Source organism: Betta splendens, chromosome 13 (genome assembly GCF_900634795.4).
Source record: "Betta splendens chromosome 13, fBetSpl5.4, whole genome shotgun sequence".
In the NCBI taxonomy this organism is placed as follows: domain Eukaryota; kingdom Metazoa; phylum Chordata; class Actinopteri; order Anabantiformes; family Osphronemidae; genus Betta; species Betta splendens.
Genome location: NC_040893.2, coordinates 5,304,982 through 5,321,061, shown reverse-complemented (window position 1 = coordinate 5,321,061; position 16,080 = coordinate 5,304,982). Strand labels below are relative to the sequence as shown.

The 16,080-nt window shown below is 43.9% G+C and overlaps 1 protein-coding gene across 5 annotated transcripts in view; it reads right to left on the bottom strand.

Annotated features, from left to right (window-relative positions):
* Positions 1-16,080, bottom strand: part of lrfn1 (leucine rich repeat and fibronectin type III domain containing 1) — an 84,381-nt gene that overhangs the window by 24,757 nt on the left and 43,544 nt on the right. For 4 of the 5 annotated variants that reach the window (XM_029170916.3, XM_029170914.3, XM_029170915.3 and 1 more), the window contains one exon: positions 15,591-15,642. The exons of the other annotated variant lie outside the window; for it this stretch is intronic. The gene's annotated coding sequence lies outside the window, so the exon portion shown is untranslated. The remainder of the gene's footprint in view (positions 1-15,590; positions 15,643-16,080) is intronic. 5 annotated transcript variants of the gene reach the window in all.

Genomic DNA, 16,080 nt, shown 5'->3' with positions numbered 1-16,080 from the left:
ACCTCAGCCGCCCTGCGTTGATGATAAATGGAGCTACAGAATATTCCCAAGTAAGAACAAATTGCTCGCTAAGATTAGATTCCACATTTCCATAATTCCCAAAGAACCATTTTTTTTGCACTGCGGTTCTACAAATTATGTGTCTAATCCCTCAACAGGCAGGTCGTTAAATTATAACAGCGCGGTTTTGGCACTGTCGCCACAATGCATGGTGCAGTTTATGGAATTCTGCAGGCGTGTGACAGGCTCATGTCCCATTAACGGGGACCAGTATAATGAGAGATCAGGTAGCTGAGCAGTAACAGAGTCTTCACGTGGCCGTGAGCCGACACGCGAACCCGAGATCAACGCCAACAGCACGTTATGTTGCGACAGTCAGACTCTGTATGTTTACTGAGCTGAGTGAAAGTATCTACGTGCTGCAAACAACACGCGCACGAAACAGCTCGAGATAAAGAGCGTTACATACTGTAATTGGCTCACCCCTGTTGTTGTTGTTGTTGATAAAGAGCTGCCAGTTTGTGTGGTCGTCTGGTGCAGCTACTGTACCGCGATAGTGACGCTTTGATCATCTTGTGCAGCTCTAACAGCGAGAGACAGATAAATAAAGGGACGCTTTACAACCACTGTATCTCTCCTGCCCCACTGAGCCTTCACCTGAGTATGCAAATGGACTCCATGAGTGATTTCACGGTTCACCGTCTCCTACATAAGCATATGGTCTCCATTATTCAGGACGATGGCCTATAGATGAGGGGGACTGCGTCGGAGTCTCACCTTAATCCATGGCGGTTCGATTCGTAATCGCCCGGTCATATTCAGGCTCACCTTTACATCTTTGCGGTTTTCCGCTCGACTCGAGTTACCGTCTCCTGCAGAACGGCGCCAGTGTTTACAGTATGTGGGAAAGACGTGGACCTTCTGTTCACAAATTCAAGCATGAAGATTACAAGGGCTTAGTAAGACGAGTATTAGCATATCCTGCTACCTACGAGCCTCTAAGCGGGGTTATGAGAGAGTAATGTGGCTGCCAACGGCTGGCTGGAAATTCGGTCCAATTAATTGAATCCCGGGAAAGGGAAACACGCACACACACACACACACACACACACACACACACACACACACACACACACACACACACACACACACACACACACACACACAGAAAAGTGACGGCACCTGCTGCACAATCCCCGCACATCAACGATCGCGGCGGATCCTCAGTCAACAGATTTAAGAAAGCAAAGAAGCATTATTTTATAAGAAGTAAGGGGCAAAGCCGTTCCACGGAGCCCCGAGCATGGCTGTAATTTACTAAATGAATGTGACAACGTGTCTGTAAACAAGAGCTAAGACTAACTATGAATCACGCTGGCCGGCCAGAGATTTTTTTCCTTATTTACCATCTGCAAATAATGTCAGAGTTGTGCCCGGGCGCTGCCAGAGCTGTCACTTTGACGGGTTGTGGAGGTGGTGGTGCAGCAGTTACCAACAAAACAGGTTAGAAAACAAGTCCTCTTCATTTCTCCCCCCCATGAAAACACGCCACGCTGCAAACAGTCACGTTCCTGTAATTCTTGTTTTGCTTCCGTGAATTTCTTTTCTCGACGGTAGCAGGCACCGTCTGTCGTGAAGAGAGTCGGGATGAAGAGGAGGGGGGAGGTCTGATAATATCACAATATGACTACGCAGAGCTCATCGGATTTCCTCACCTCACTTCGCTGGTGCCGCATCGCGACGGCCGCTCGTTCCGTTTGTCTCCTTCACTTCGCCGTAACAGGAATTCAATTAACCAAGAGCTACTGTTAGAAAAGGCTCAATCCCATTAGCCGAGGTTGAGTTGTGCCTCTGTGCAAACCATTTCCTTGTACCTCAATTTTGTTATTAGGTGATATCCAGAGTCCTGAAATGGTATTACTCTAACACAAGGAAAAGCTGCAGGCGCTGACTTATTTTTATTCCAAAGCCGTGAGAGTATTTGTTCAGAACCAACCTATCTGGATTCACAGAGGATCTCAAAGCCTGGACTGTATGTCTCATATTAAACATAGATTCTGTTTTTTTGCTATGCTAGCAGCATAACTGCTGGGACGGCAATGTGTCTCTATCAGTTCAGTACTTTTGTCCATGCTGAAATATCTACTAACTATTAGATGGGGCTGTCAGGGTTTCTTTTTGTCCTGACATTCATTGTCCCCACAGAGTGAATACTAATAAGTTCAGTGATCATCTATTTTGGTCGATATCCAACTACCTGCCAAGCTAACGTCATCCCCGCCGGCCTCTGCTCTGCTTAGTGTGTGCCGCTAATCAGGGCTAATTTGCAAATGAATTATCACTGTAAAGTTGGCGACGACGCTGGTGGCGCCATTATCCCTGCTCGTCAGGACGTTAGCATTGCCAGTGTGAACATGCTGACATTAGCGCTTTAGCATTTAGCTCGAGTCAACGCTGTGCCAGGCGCCTGATATGCATTACTGCACGTTACGACAGGTCTTTTTATTTAGATAGAAGGTGCATTTTATATGCTATGATCCATTTTGAAACATTATTCACATTTACACATTCATTATTTATCTACATCATGACCAAACAGTTTAAATGTAAGTGTAGTTTTTCAGCCTTTTTTGATGAAGGTTAGTGAAATGTGATTGGTTAAAAGACCAATGTGGCCCTGTGATATGTGGCCCTGTGATAGCCTGAACCCCGCCTCTCACATGATTGACAGCTGGGACCACGACCCTTACGAGGATCAGGTGGTAGAAAGTAAGAGAGTGAGCACATTATTGTAAGTACATGGTAACATTTAATCTAAATTTTAAATGCCTTTGTCACTTGTGTCTAACCACACAGTGATATTTAAGCACAGACAAAATCTTGTAATCCCCTCCACAGTATGATGTGAGAAACGTGTGACATCCGGTGAGAGAAATGTCACCACTGAAGATCGTTTCATCAGATGTGTTATCGAGGAGAAAGAAGCTGTAGCTGCTTCGTGCTGTCACCTCGCAGCAGGAATAACCTGGGGGTCAGCCACATGCCTTTCTGTGCATTATCTGCCGGGTTCTCTGGGAGCTCTGGCTTCCTCCCAGTTTAACTGGAAACTCTAAATTGTGTGAGTGTGGGAGTGAGTGCTTGTCTGCCTCTACGGTGCATGAGGCTGTGTGATGTGATGGACTGGTGAAGCCCGCCTCTCGCCCAGTGACAGCGGGGACCAAGACAGGTGGTTCATTTCTCAGGAAGAAAGGAATTCAGATAAGCCAAATCCTGCCTGACCTCTCGAAAACACAAACGTGTGCCTTTTTTCAATAAATGACACCTAACTTACCCAGATAAAGGAGATAAATAAACGCTTGGAAGTCGAAGAACCACTTAGGCTCCTTGAAACAAATACCAGCTGTAAACATCAACTACTAATCACATTTCAGGCTATGGACTAAAAAGTGAAAGACCCGAAGCACCTCAGCACCCCGCTCAGCCTTGAACCACACAATCAAAGGGAGCCTTTACAGAGGCGAGTTTAAGCAGAGGACAACTTTCATGTACTTCGTGATAATCTAAAATTCGGTTTCACCCAGTGCACCAACAGTTTTTTTTAACAGAGAAAATGACACCTTGGGTTAAACTGCCTTTAAACTTCTTGAGCAGAGGAACCATCATGTGGACTCAACAAACGACCAACGGGTGTTTTAATAATTTGTCGCCGTCAACAGAAAAGTTAATATTTTACAGTTTGTGAAAACAAATTTCACTAACCTGCCTTACTTTGCGCGACATTCCGACACCGTTGTCCCTGTGTTTGCTGCCGGGCACTGGGGCACTCACGTCTGCATGTATAATTAATATGCTCGGGACATAATGTTGCGGCGAGGTTCTCAGGGATCCATCCACCTCAGATGAAACGCTGTTTTTTTTTTTTTTCTCGCCTTCTCAGTGACTCCGTTTGGTGCGTTTGACAGCTGTAAACATATGTATACTGCTGGCATGGCTGAGCCAGCTATCTATAATGGATATGGAGCTGTGCGGGGTGGAACAAGTCACCTACTGGGACTATATGAAATGTTAAAATGGGCTCCTTCAAAATGCGCCACATTTCCATGAATAATATGCAGAGCTTAGAGTATGAAAATGTCAATCGCTCTCTGCTGGGCCTTCAGAGATTTTAGAGTGCAATGAGAAAATATGTCTTTCTTAAATGTATGTCACTTTGGAGCTCCTCTGCACCCCAGTGTGTCACAGTCAGTCAGGTTTTATGATGTGGAATAAATATTCTCAAATTTGAAGAAGTGCATGTTGCCATTGTTTACACTAGAGCCTGTTTCTCCACAGCCTCCTCCCATGGAATGTGTTTCTCTCCAAAGTTTTGGGAAAATAAATAAATAAATAAAAAAAGCTGTTTCCCTTCCAAACGGCAACGTCCTATGAATAATAATATGCTGTGAAGTTTAAATTGGGTTTTAAGATGTTCCATGGCTCATGGATGGTTTTTCTTGAGCTGCCTTTCGTCGCTGTTTGCGCTTGTGATTGCTCTGCTCGGATCCTTTTTGATCTCGGCGAGGCCGCCGACGCCACTGACCAGGTCATCCTGCTTGAAATCCTTGGCAAAAAGGTTTAGGTCGCAGTACCTGCCCTTCAAACAGGCTCATAGATCATTTCCTGACGCAGATCTAGCACATCATCTTTACAGTACTTTGTATTTGAATTGATTTTCGTTCTTCTCTTTTCTTCCGTCTTTGCTTAACAAGATTTTTTCAGCTACATACCAATCGATATTCAGAAACCATTTCAATGAAGCTTTCACTGTGATTTAATAGTTTGCTCAATTCATTTTTCTGTCTTTTCATGATCAAAGTCAATAACACACATCCAACAAGAAAATAATCAATTCACGAACTGTAAATTAATCTGTAAAGGTGAATCTGTGTATTATGGGCATTTCTTTAGGCAACATTGATTGATTTGCTGTGTTTATATCCACAACCTCTGTCAGTGAATACACTTTCACGTCCGATATGTTTAGTTCTCAGTGCCTTAAAGTAATTGGACTATGAGGTAGTTAATAGGATAAATACGGAATTAACAGACTGACAACACTCTTGCTGAAACACTCCGTGAGATCTGTGCACAAGAACCGTTTCTCGGCCCACATGTAGCAGCTGTGCTCTCCTGCTTCCTCTGCCTCTGCTGAAAGTACTGATATAAAACCTTGTCTTTTCTGGAGAAAAGTCAACCGTGCTTTTATTTCATCTCGTTTTCATCACGAAAACCGTCAACGCGTTAGTTAGAAATCTGCAGTAAGGTCAACTGGAAGCGTGGATCGTGTCATTACCAATTTGATGATTTTATAGCGGAGCCTTCTTGGTTTGGCTACTAATTTATGACCTTTCACTCCAAGGCTCTTAAATGACGGAAATGTGAGAGATGGATAAAGGTGGATAAAATGCTCAGCACCTCTCAAAGCACGTCTTTTCAGACAGAAGCACTTTTGAAATGACTGACTAATTACTGAACTTCCTTTTGACCTTGTTAATAGACATTAAGTGGCCAATATTTCTAAATACTGTTTTGGTGTTTCAGTTTAGCTTTTGAAACACAAAGACACGTGTATTTACATTTAAACATGTCCATCTTTTATTTTGATGTATTGAAGATATGCACCAACATACTGTACTGTATGTGTTACTATTAGACTAGCCTGTATTTAGAGTTTTGTATTCAGTGTTCTTGTACTGTAGTAGTCTCCTGTTTTTGCCAATTATCTGTCAAAACAATAAAACACTACAGTATATGAGATTTGTCAGTGCACCATGACCATGAAATGTTTTTTTCAGTGAGGATACACATGGTCAAAAATATCATACTGAGAAAAGAGGAACCGCTGACCATTGCAACCTCCTTGGACTCTGCAGGAAAATGCAAAGTTCTCCAAGCTACTGGCAAGACAGGTTGAATCATCATCACACACACACACACACAGCTCCAGTTTGACTCAAATGTCAGCAAGGTGGTGGAAGGGTAATGATGCGGGCAGCTATCATCAGTGATGAACTGGGAAGAGGCAGATGGCTTGAAAATAGAATCCAAGAGTGATGGTAGAAGAAGGAGTCTGCATTCAAAAGAGCCATTACGCTCAGAAATGTCCCATGTGCATCTATGTGAGTGGTGAGTAAAGGCTTCAAAGATGGCCTCACTTGTTCTTTTAATATTCAATCAATTGTCAAAATTCTCTTTTGCTGGTAACAATTATATATCTCGATATAACAAGTAATTTAATAAGACAATGTCAATGAGAAGACAACTAAGCCTGTTACTAATTAGTGGTGGCTCTTGTCTTGTGAACCAGTCTAAAGAGGTCAGGCAGGAGAACTATGGCCATATCTTTTACTTATTGTGTATTTAGTACAATATGGAGCCATTCAATTGATTCCCATGGCAGACCACTGAATAAGTCATTGCAATAGTCCAAATGGCTGTAAGGCGTGGATAATGGCTTTTACATCCCGAAATGAAAGGAGAGATCTTATCCCACAAAGCTCTGGAGCTGGAGGATGGGCCACGTTGGTACCGCACGTCCCCAAAATGTATATTAACACCACACAGTAAAGAGCTGCCATTTTAAGGATTTTTCTTGCCACTGAGGCCGGTACACTCGAAAATATTCAGTGGGAAAAAACACACTGTGAGAGCTGTGTGGTTTGGGAGCAGAGAAGTGAGTCCGATTTTCTCTGTCATGTAGAAATTACAGTGATCTAAAGAAATACAGTGCATTCAAGCAAAGCTGGCAATATTCTGTTACATACAGATGGAAAAAGCATAAATATTTCTTTAGCTAACATGGTCTCAAACATCTCTATAAAAGGCAGCATAAATTATTTAGGCACTATTTACTCTGTCGTATCTGTTTTTTATAGTTTTCTTGTTAATAATGTAGGTTATGTCAAATATCTTGTAGTAGTTTTATTATCTTTAGACTTTGAAATGTAAAAATGATATTACAGCCTGACATATACATTATGAATAACAAATAAAAATGGGGTTTCTCAGTTTGCAAAACACATGTTTTTTTTCTACACTGCTGATTGGACAAAACAAGAAAGGGCAGATCTCCAGGTGGTCCTGGGGGTCCAGGGGTGATGCCAACCCTTCAGTTTCTGAAGTAATTGAATTGCATTAATGAACTCTAATTACACTTTAGACTCACAGAGGCATCTTTACATAGACACCGATCTCATTTACAGAGACAAACAGAAAATCCTGCCTCGGATTGAGGGAGTGAACCGTCTCGTACATGTCAGCTCCTGTGACGGCAATCACTTGATTAATTGAAATTAACACGTCTGATTCTCGCAGCTTAAACACTCCAGTTTGCTGTGCATATGTGACGGAAAGGTTAGCTCGCTCGCAATTTGTTTGCCCAGAGGAGAGGACATGTGGGGAACAAGCACGGGCTGGGGATTTAATCAGAGCGCCAACCTGATGCTGGAACCTGGTTCTGCTCTGTAAGCAGCCTGTTACGCGATAACGCGCTCAACTGAAAACGTGCAGCGGTGCGTGACTAATTATCACTGAGACAAAGGAGCCGCGATCAGAACACGGTGACGAGTCTGCTTGACAAATAATTAGACAAGATGATTTCAGTCTGTACCATAGTTCTATATTCTGGTCAAAACCTTGCACAGTGAGATGCATCTGAGAAACAGGTGGTTTCCTCAATCTGAATGCACGGGAGAGAAACCTGCAGCCAGACAGACTCAAAGTGGGAATGTGATTAGAGGAGATATTGATCTATTTATTTGGGTAACATTTCAGGCAGAAGTGAGTGGACTTGCACCTCAATTTACGTCCTTTGATGAGTGCATGCACTTAGAACGATGAAATTGACGACTGTCATTAAAAACGGTTCTCCAGGTTGTGCTGTTCCTGCTCTCGGCTGCTGTAACTGTCACATGCAGAATAAGTGAATGACTGCGAACCATTACATTTATTGTAGGATGGGGATTTAGCTCTTTGCTTCATTAGAGACAATATTCTTCAGCAACTCAAATTGTGGAATTTTAATAATGGAGATTTTTTAAAACGCTTTTTACCAGATTGGTTCTAATTCTTATTTTAACTTATTTTGTTGGATATTTAATATTATTAGAAATATATCTGTGTATATGTACTGTACATGTGGTGCCATGTGTCATAGGCCAATATATTTTCGCCCCTTTAGTTCCAACATGTGCTTTTAGAGTGAGGCTCACCCTTCTAGAAGGTGTGAGCTGTCTTACTCTGATGTCTTGAGTCTCCTTGTTCATCATTCTGTAATGAAAGCATTGCAGTGGGTGACGGAGCAGAGCAGGCGGCCGGAGAACTTGACTCTTTGACCTTTGGATGTAAACATTCCATGATGACACTATCTTAGGATGCACGTTATAGCATTAGCTGCGATGTTCATACCTGCTGTAAACACTAGCAGAACATCTGCCATTTTCATTCCTCAAGCCATGAGCGAACCGTGACCTGATTTTATGTACGCTGCCTGTCTCCTTAACAATAAAGACCTCTCCGTGATCCATCAGCTGCAGTGGCTCTAACATGCTCTGCTTGCATTAGCAGTAAACACTACAGTAATCACTCAGTGAGAATAACCGAGTTACGCTGGAGTACGCGCTGCATCATTTTCTCTGAATCCCTTGTGCACGTGAAGGCAATTAACAAGTCATTTAAAAACGATTCCCGTTCACCAAGGGAATAACAGACTGTGTCACTAATATAGAAAAACTCTATGTAAACACACGGAATAGCTTTTTAGCCGACTGAAAAATGAGATTTCACTTCATGAAATCTTGAGGATTAGAGCCCCAGTAAACTCCGAAATGACTTTCTCGCAGGCTGCAGGGAGCGTCCCGATCGGCGGGGACCGTCTGATGTGCTGCAGAAATGCATTGTCGAGTGCCATTTTTCCTCCTTTGTCGTGAACGTATAGCCGCAAAGAAATGGAGCGCGCCTTCGAGCGGCGCAGGGAGCGCTAAAAGCCAGAGAAACGCTTCACGGACGGTGCATTCGGCCGTCTTCCTTTTCCCCCTGCAGTCAAAACAGCGAGGCACGAGCGAAGGAGCTGCAGTGAAGTCAAATGACACGCTGCTCTGTCTGGAGGGAGACGTCCTTCATGGGCTACAATACGGCGAACGCTCTGATTATCTACAGCCGTGGCTTTGTGTCCTTCCTCTCTTTAATATTTACATGCAGTTCTGCTTTATTTTGATATTTGACACTATGAACCATTAGAGGCTTTTGTGACACAGGCCCATTACAGAGCACAGCAGAGGAAAGAGGTCCAGTCCAGAGGCAAGCGAGCGCCTGGAAACAGGCGGCCATTGAGGAGCACTTGAATAATTTATACTTTCTCCCGTGCCGCGCAATCAGCCGCGGTTTATTTCCAACAAAGAGAACATGACGTGTGTTATGAACGTCTGTCATGCTTTGTCTCGCGCTGTTTGTTTACACGTTTTAATCTGCGCTGGATTTGTTTTATTTGATCTAGCAAAACCGACGACGTTCACTTCATTCAAGCCACCCGTCCTTAAAAAAAAAAAGGAGAAGACGAATGAAGAGCAGCGCAGAGCTGAAAGCTGCATTTTCACCGCTTCCGCATCCTCTTAATCTGCGGCTCTCATCTCGCCGCAGCGCGGGACGTCCCACCACGTCTGTCTCCAGAGATGCCTGATCTCACTGACACAGCTCTCCAGAGAAGCTCACAGCGTGAACTGATAAAGACGGCACGTTTGTAAGGCTCCATGCTGAGAGCCTGTTTGCCTTTTCTCTTTTTTTTGTCTGCCGTAACTCCACCGGCGCTGCTGAATGCGTCTCTGATCTCTTCTGGAGAGGCTCCAGCGTGAAGTAGCCATGACTATTAAAGCCAAGAAACAAAATGGAAGTTTATCCCATCAGCATCTTTGATCTCAGCCTAAAATCTGCAGTCAGCGACTGTGAGATGGGACAATTTAAGTTGTCCTAGACTCAGGCGCAGTGTGTTAATCACTGTTGACACTGTAAAATACTCACCTCACTAATTATTGTTTCTGAATTTAAAATTCCTAATAGGTCATAAACCCCAAATGGCTGCTGTTTCAAAGCGTTGACGCCTAACTCACCTTAGGTGCATGAAACACACAGATAAGTAAGTCCAAGAATATTAGAACGAGATCCAAAGGAAAACAGTTGGAACAAAGGTTGGCATGAGCAACCAAGACCCTCCAGGCAAGACGCCTCGCAGCCAAATGCTCGGGGCGAAAAACCAGACACAAACCAAATCCCCTCCAGCACAAGAGACCTTAAAATGTCTTTTGTGTTGTTATTGTTACTTTCATATCTGTCAGTAAAGACAACGGTTTTATACTTCACAGTCCTTTGAGGTCCATCATAAAAAGGAAAGTCAAAATACCTATAATATTGTTTAAGAAAACGGTTTTCTTTCTCCTGCAGTACCCAGAATGCACTGCAACCCTCCGTGTGCTGCCGTACTAATGGAGCGCGTGACAAATGCACAAACACAAGCACTTTGCTCGACGGCTGAACAATTCTTACTTTTGCTGCCAGTGGTAAAGGTCAGCAGAAAGAATGGACGTCCGCATAATTGATTTGCTAATTAGCTGCTATTTCAGCGTCGCCGCTTTTAGTCAAGCACAAACATGCGGGAGCTAACTCAACAGCTGGCTGTTTGTTTCACACCGTTTGTACAGTAATTTTTCAAATCAGTTTAATTAGAATATAAGAGATAAACAGAATCAGTCATTTTAGGTTATTAATACTTGACTAGACTGTACTGTACTGTATTAAAAATAAAGCTATATTAACCAAAATTAAAAGCATTTGCTTTCTGTACAATTATGTTGACACTTACTGTACACAGCTTTTATTTCTTTATGTTTTTGTTTTTTTATAAAGGTGCATTTTAAAATCAGCCGATTCAAATGATTATATCTAAAGCACATTAACGTCTAGTACTTTAAGCTATGACTTAAGTTGCATTTGGAAACAAGAGTCTTTCTACATGAGTATTTCTACACTGTGTTAGTAAAGTTGATCAACTGAACTTCCACCACTCAGTATTTGTACTTGAACACTTGCATACTATGCGTTTTTCTGTGTATTTGGCATTTGGCTCTCACCTGAGTCTGACTCCCAGTCTGGTCACTTGGTCTAAGGAGGCTGAACAAAACCCAGGATTAGTGGTTCAACTCCAGTTGTGTCCTCACCACATGTGCTCTCTGCCAAGGCATGGAGTCATGTGTGTCTGTATGCACAGCATGTATGTTAATGCTTGTGTGCCCCTCATCCGCTGAATGAACCTAAAATGAACCGGTTTAGACGTAAGCTTGTTATCATTTAATACAGGACGCGCTAACGGTGACATGAGACATTGCATTTAAACCAATTAGCCGCTCGTAACAGTCACACAAATGTGACTGTGAGCCGCCTCGCGCCCTGACGAGCTGTCAGCGAGGCTTCTATTTTGGAGCCACCTCTCTCAGAGGTGGAGGCACAGACTGCAGCTGGGGCAGAACCGGCCGAGTCCAACTCACAGGTCACTGAACTCACCACGAACTTCAATGTCAGACTGTTGAACATGGCGTTACAACAAGAGGAGTCAGGCTGATCCTCTCTGCAGACTGTGAACCAAAGCTATTGATTGAACATGTGCACGATACCTGACAAATAGAATAAATAAAGTTACATTAAATTGGCATATCGTTTAGTTTATGAATGAAGACCTACTGTAAGTAATTTATGATCCTATTTGAAATGTATGGAGAGACTCGTTGTAGTTTTCCACACAGATCCGGGAGGATTACATCCTATTTGCAGCTTGCCTTAGGGATCAAACAGTAATTTGCTGCCGAGCGAGATGGTAAGTCTTGCTGCTGTGCACATGTGGGCAGGGAATGTGAGGAATGTTTGCTCACCTCTCCATCATAATCTATTGGATCTATTTTCTGCCCTCTGTGTACATTTTCGCTGGACTGCAAACTCTGACAAAGTGCCTGAGTAGGGGCCGTTTAATGATGATACATGAGCGTTATCCTGAGGATGTTGTCGGATCAAGGGATGCGCTGTGGGTGTAAACCTGGGCGGTGACACGTTTAGAGTAAATATGAAAAATGGTTTGGTTTTTTTTTTTTTATCCCTGTCATTAAAAAAAAACATTATTTGCTTTGTGACGGGTGCTTTGTGAAATCTGCTCCGAGCTCAATGCGCTCTAACGCTGGTAAATTGATAGAGGCACTGACCATTAACCTGCATTTTGCTAATGTGTTTATCTATAATTGGGGTGTCACGACTTAAGCCATTAAAAGGACAGCGGGACCAAAGCCGTTCAATACGTTGTGCAGGTGCAGTGTAACAAGCGCTGCGTCTTCATAAGTTCTGATTTTCAGGTTAGACGCTTTTGATCTACAACAACCTGTTGCAGCCTCTTGTGCAAATTTCCCCACGAAGCTGATTTCTTTTAGCGCACGAGTGCCGCGGCGGTAATGAGGATTAATACGCGAGCCCTCGGATACGCCGGCTCGTAAAAATGGATTCCATTGTGTGTGAAATCTAGCAGTTGTTCGGCTCGTGTTGCCCCGACACAGCCGCGTTGTGCGACAGCCATTTCTCAAACTGACACGGAATAAAAGGAGGGCTGCGGCCTCCTCCTGTTTAATTATAGCGCCCTGAGAAAAGCAGCAGATGCCAACAAAAGACATCAAAACAGCTATTTGCATGAAGAGAGTCTAATTTCAAAATGAGTCAAAATCTATATTTTGGCATGCTGATATTTTCCACGTGCTCAATGTGCTCTGCTTGAGGAAAACAGTTATTCTAAGGGCTCTGCAATTTTCCAAGACATTAGACTTGTGTCAATTGGTTTCATTTTTTTCCTGCTGTATGATAATGTGAGAAAAACACAATTTACTTCAGAACATGTGAGCCAGTCAACGAGTGAATGGACCGAATAGCTCAGTATTACACTCTTTATTTCACACATACAGGCCTAACCTCTGTATTGTTGCTGTAATCAATCATTTATTAAATATCTTGCTCTGGGCTTGTTAATTATTCTAATTATAAACCAGCACTATGATGCTAATTTCATTCTAACACTGGGCATTTTCATATCCAGAGGTAATGCTCACCAAACGTGCTGAATAAGCATTTTTACCAGCATCAGCACTAATTCAATTACATGATATTAATTTATTCATTTGCTTATTTATTTCGCTGCATCTTCTGTTTTCCTCCGCGCAGCTGAACTTCTCCTTTACTGCCCCCACACTGCCGGCAAACCGACGCATCAGCGACTGGGGTCACGAGGGTGGATCACAATTACTGTAAACAACGAGTGCGTCGGCTTCGCATGGTTTTAGTTGCTGGAAGAATTCTAATCAAGATAACGAGTCAAAATGCAAGAATGAAAGCAACAGCAATGGCTTGTTTCCCCAAGTAAAGGAAGTAAATGTGACAATTTGACCACCAAAAGTCAGCAATGTAAAATAACAATCTATCTATTATTGTACTGTACGATATTATTGTACTGTAAGTAGTAGAGAGGCTAAATGCAGTGAAGTAAACAGCTTATTATTTTGTGCCATTTCTGTTTTGCTCAGGTTGGAGAAGAACGGTGCAGATCCTGTATCAAAGCATGAATAAAAGCCTCCAGCGCACACCAGGCGTGACAGCTAAACGCTGCAGCTACTGAACCTGATTGTTTTCAGGTGGCTGGGGTTTACATAATGTGCCACTCTGAGAGAACATCGATTCCTCCTGCTTTGAACGCTCGGTCCTGCACAACGCTGCCGTGCACGAGGGCGGTGCATGCGCTGCACACGGCAGAAACCATCTCAGAGGGGTGATGGAGGACAGTCATGATCCACCACTTGTAAATATGTGAAGGGGCGGCGGATGTGAGGTTTCTTATGTTGCACTGGGCGCAGTGTTAGCAGATGGAACAGTCCGAGTTTACCTGTTTGAACTCCACACAGAAAGGCACCAGGGCCGACTCCGGGAATCGAACCCAGAACCTTCTTGCTGTGAGGCGACAGTGCTACCCACCGCACCACCGCGCCGCCCCTTATTATTATTCTTATTATTATTCTTATTATTATTCTTATTATTATTATTATTATGACACACGCCTGATTCGCAGAGCCCTTGTCATTTCTGGGGACCCCACCCGTCCCTCTCATCGCTTCTTCAGTCTCCTGCCATCAGGGAGGCTGCAGAGCCTCAAAGCCAGGTCCAGCAGACTGAGGGACAGCTTCATCCTCCAGGCTGTGAGGAGGCTGAATTCCCTGCCCGCTCTGCCCCATCTCCCATCTCCCCCTGGGTCCCTGAACACAATTGACCAATGCCCCCCCCCCCCCCCCCCCCCCCCCCCCCCCCCCCCCCCCCCCCAACTACCTCACACATGCACACAGCCAGTATCTCCTTATCTCGCTGCATAGACTCACCTTACATTTTGACATGCCTATATTTCATATTCAGATGTGCTTTTATATTCCATACAGGTTAAATTATGTGTATATATGATGTGTACATACAGTTTGTTTGTAGTGTCTTGATGTTAAAACAGTACACTGGGCCTTTTTGACAGAGGTGTGCTCAGATTGCCTGCCTGTCTCTGACATGTGCTGTGTCTATATATATATATATATATATATATATAGACACATATATATGCGGCTACGCGATTCTCTGAAAAGCAATAATGTGCTGGTGCCACACTTTTCACAACGGGAGCTCACATGTGGCTCCGGCTCACGCTGAGTTTATGTCATGTGAGAGTAGAGCGGATAAAGAGCTGCCTTTATCTCACTGCAAACTGTAATATGAAGACGCCTCGCCGTGTCCCAGAATAACAGCAGCACATCCTGTTTAAGGTCTGATATGTGCTTAATGGCTGCTCCATAAATTATTGCGTGGACCGTATTATGCCGAGGAGCGCTTTCCTCTTCCAAATACCTGCTTAAAGACAAAGCAAATTCCCTTGAATATCTATGACTGACTATAAATTCCTCCGGGGGGGGGGGTGTCAGTGCTGCACTATGCTGCACGTGCTCATGGGTTTATCTGCCCATCTATTGTATCTATATGTTCACAGCAGCCCTGGGTGTTTCTGCTCTTCATCAGAGGGCCAGTTGTCCCCACTGAGATAAGGAAGTAAATCTGCAGAAGCAGAGGATGCTGCGCTTGCTGCAGGGTGGCCACGCGGCGTCTCTCATAATGGAGCCGGCCGGTGCAGGCGGCGAGCGCAAAGAGCGGTGGCGCCAGCCCGGCTCCCGTCTCTGCCTCTGTCTCTGCGGCCTAATCTGCGAGAGGCGGGGGGGGAATCAGGAGTCGACGCGAAAGCAAACGGGTGCGGCTGCCGCTCGACGCCGTGTCAAACGGGCACGAACCCCGCCAAAATAAAAGCGAGGGATGGGCTTAGTGAGTGGAGGGAGGCTGTGCCCTCCATCCCTCCAAGACCGGCGCCTGCGTCTCCGCTCACATGCCGGCTGTTTTTTAGGGCTGGTATATTATGTAAATGTGAAGAGGGCTTTAATTTCAATTTGGAAACTCACCAGAATATTGTGCCGCTTTGGATGCTCCTCACAGGCTTCACTTCAAAGCAGTCTGCGGAGAGAAATAAACGGTCACACCTTAATGTGCAAGTACAAATAACATTGGGGGCCATACGGTAGCAGCTGTAATAGTGTCAGAATCATAAAAAGGCTCAATTTATAGTTCAATCTTTGATTCCATCCCAGACTCAATACAAATTATTTGATATTTTTGCAGCAGTGGAACAATCATTTTCTGCCCAGAGCTTCTCGCCAGATTCAATTTAGAACAGGAGGGATTCCAGCAGAAGCGCCGATGTACCTGCCTCCTTCTTTAAGAATGATTTCATAGTTTATATGCATAACTAATATTTGTCTTTAGCTCATGTTGTAATTAACCTTATTGGAAGACAGGAACACTTGACGCTGGTTACGGCTCTTAGCATACGAAATGAAAGCACTCCTTGTATGCTGACGATAGCAACCGGCACAATGTTTGCGTGTTTGGTAC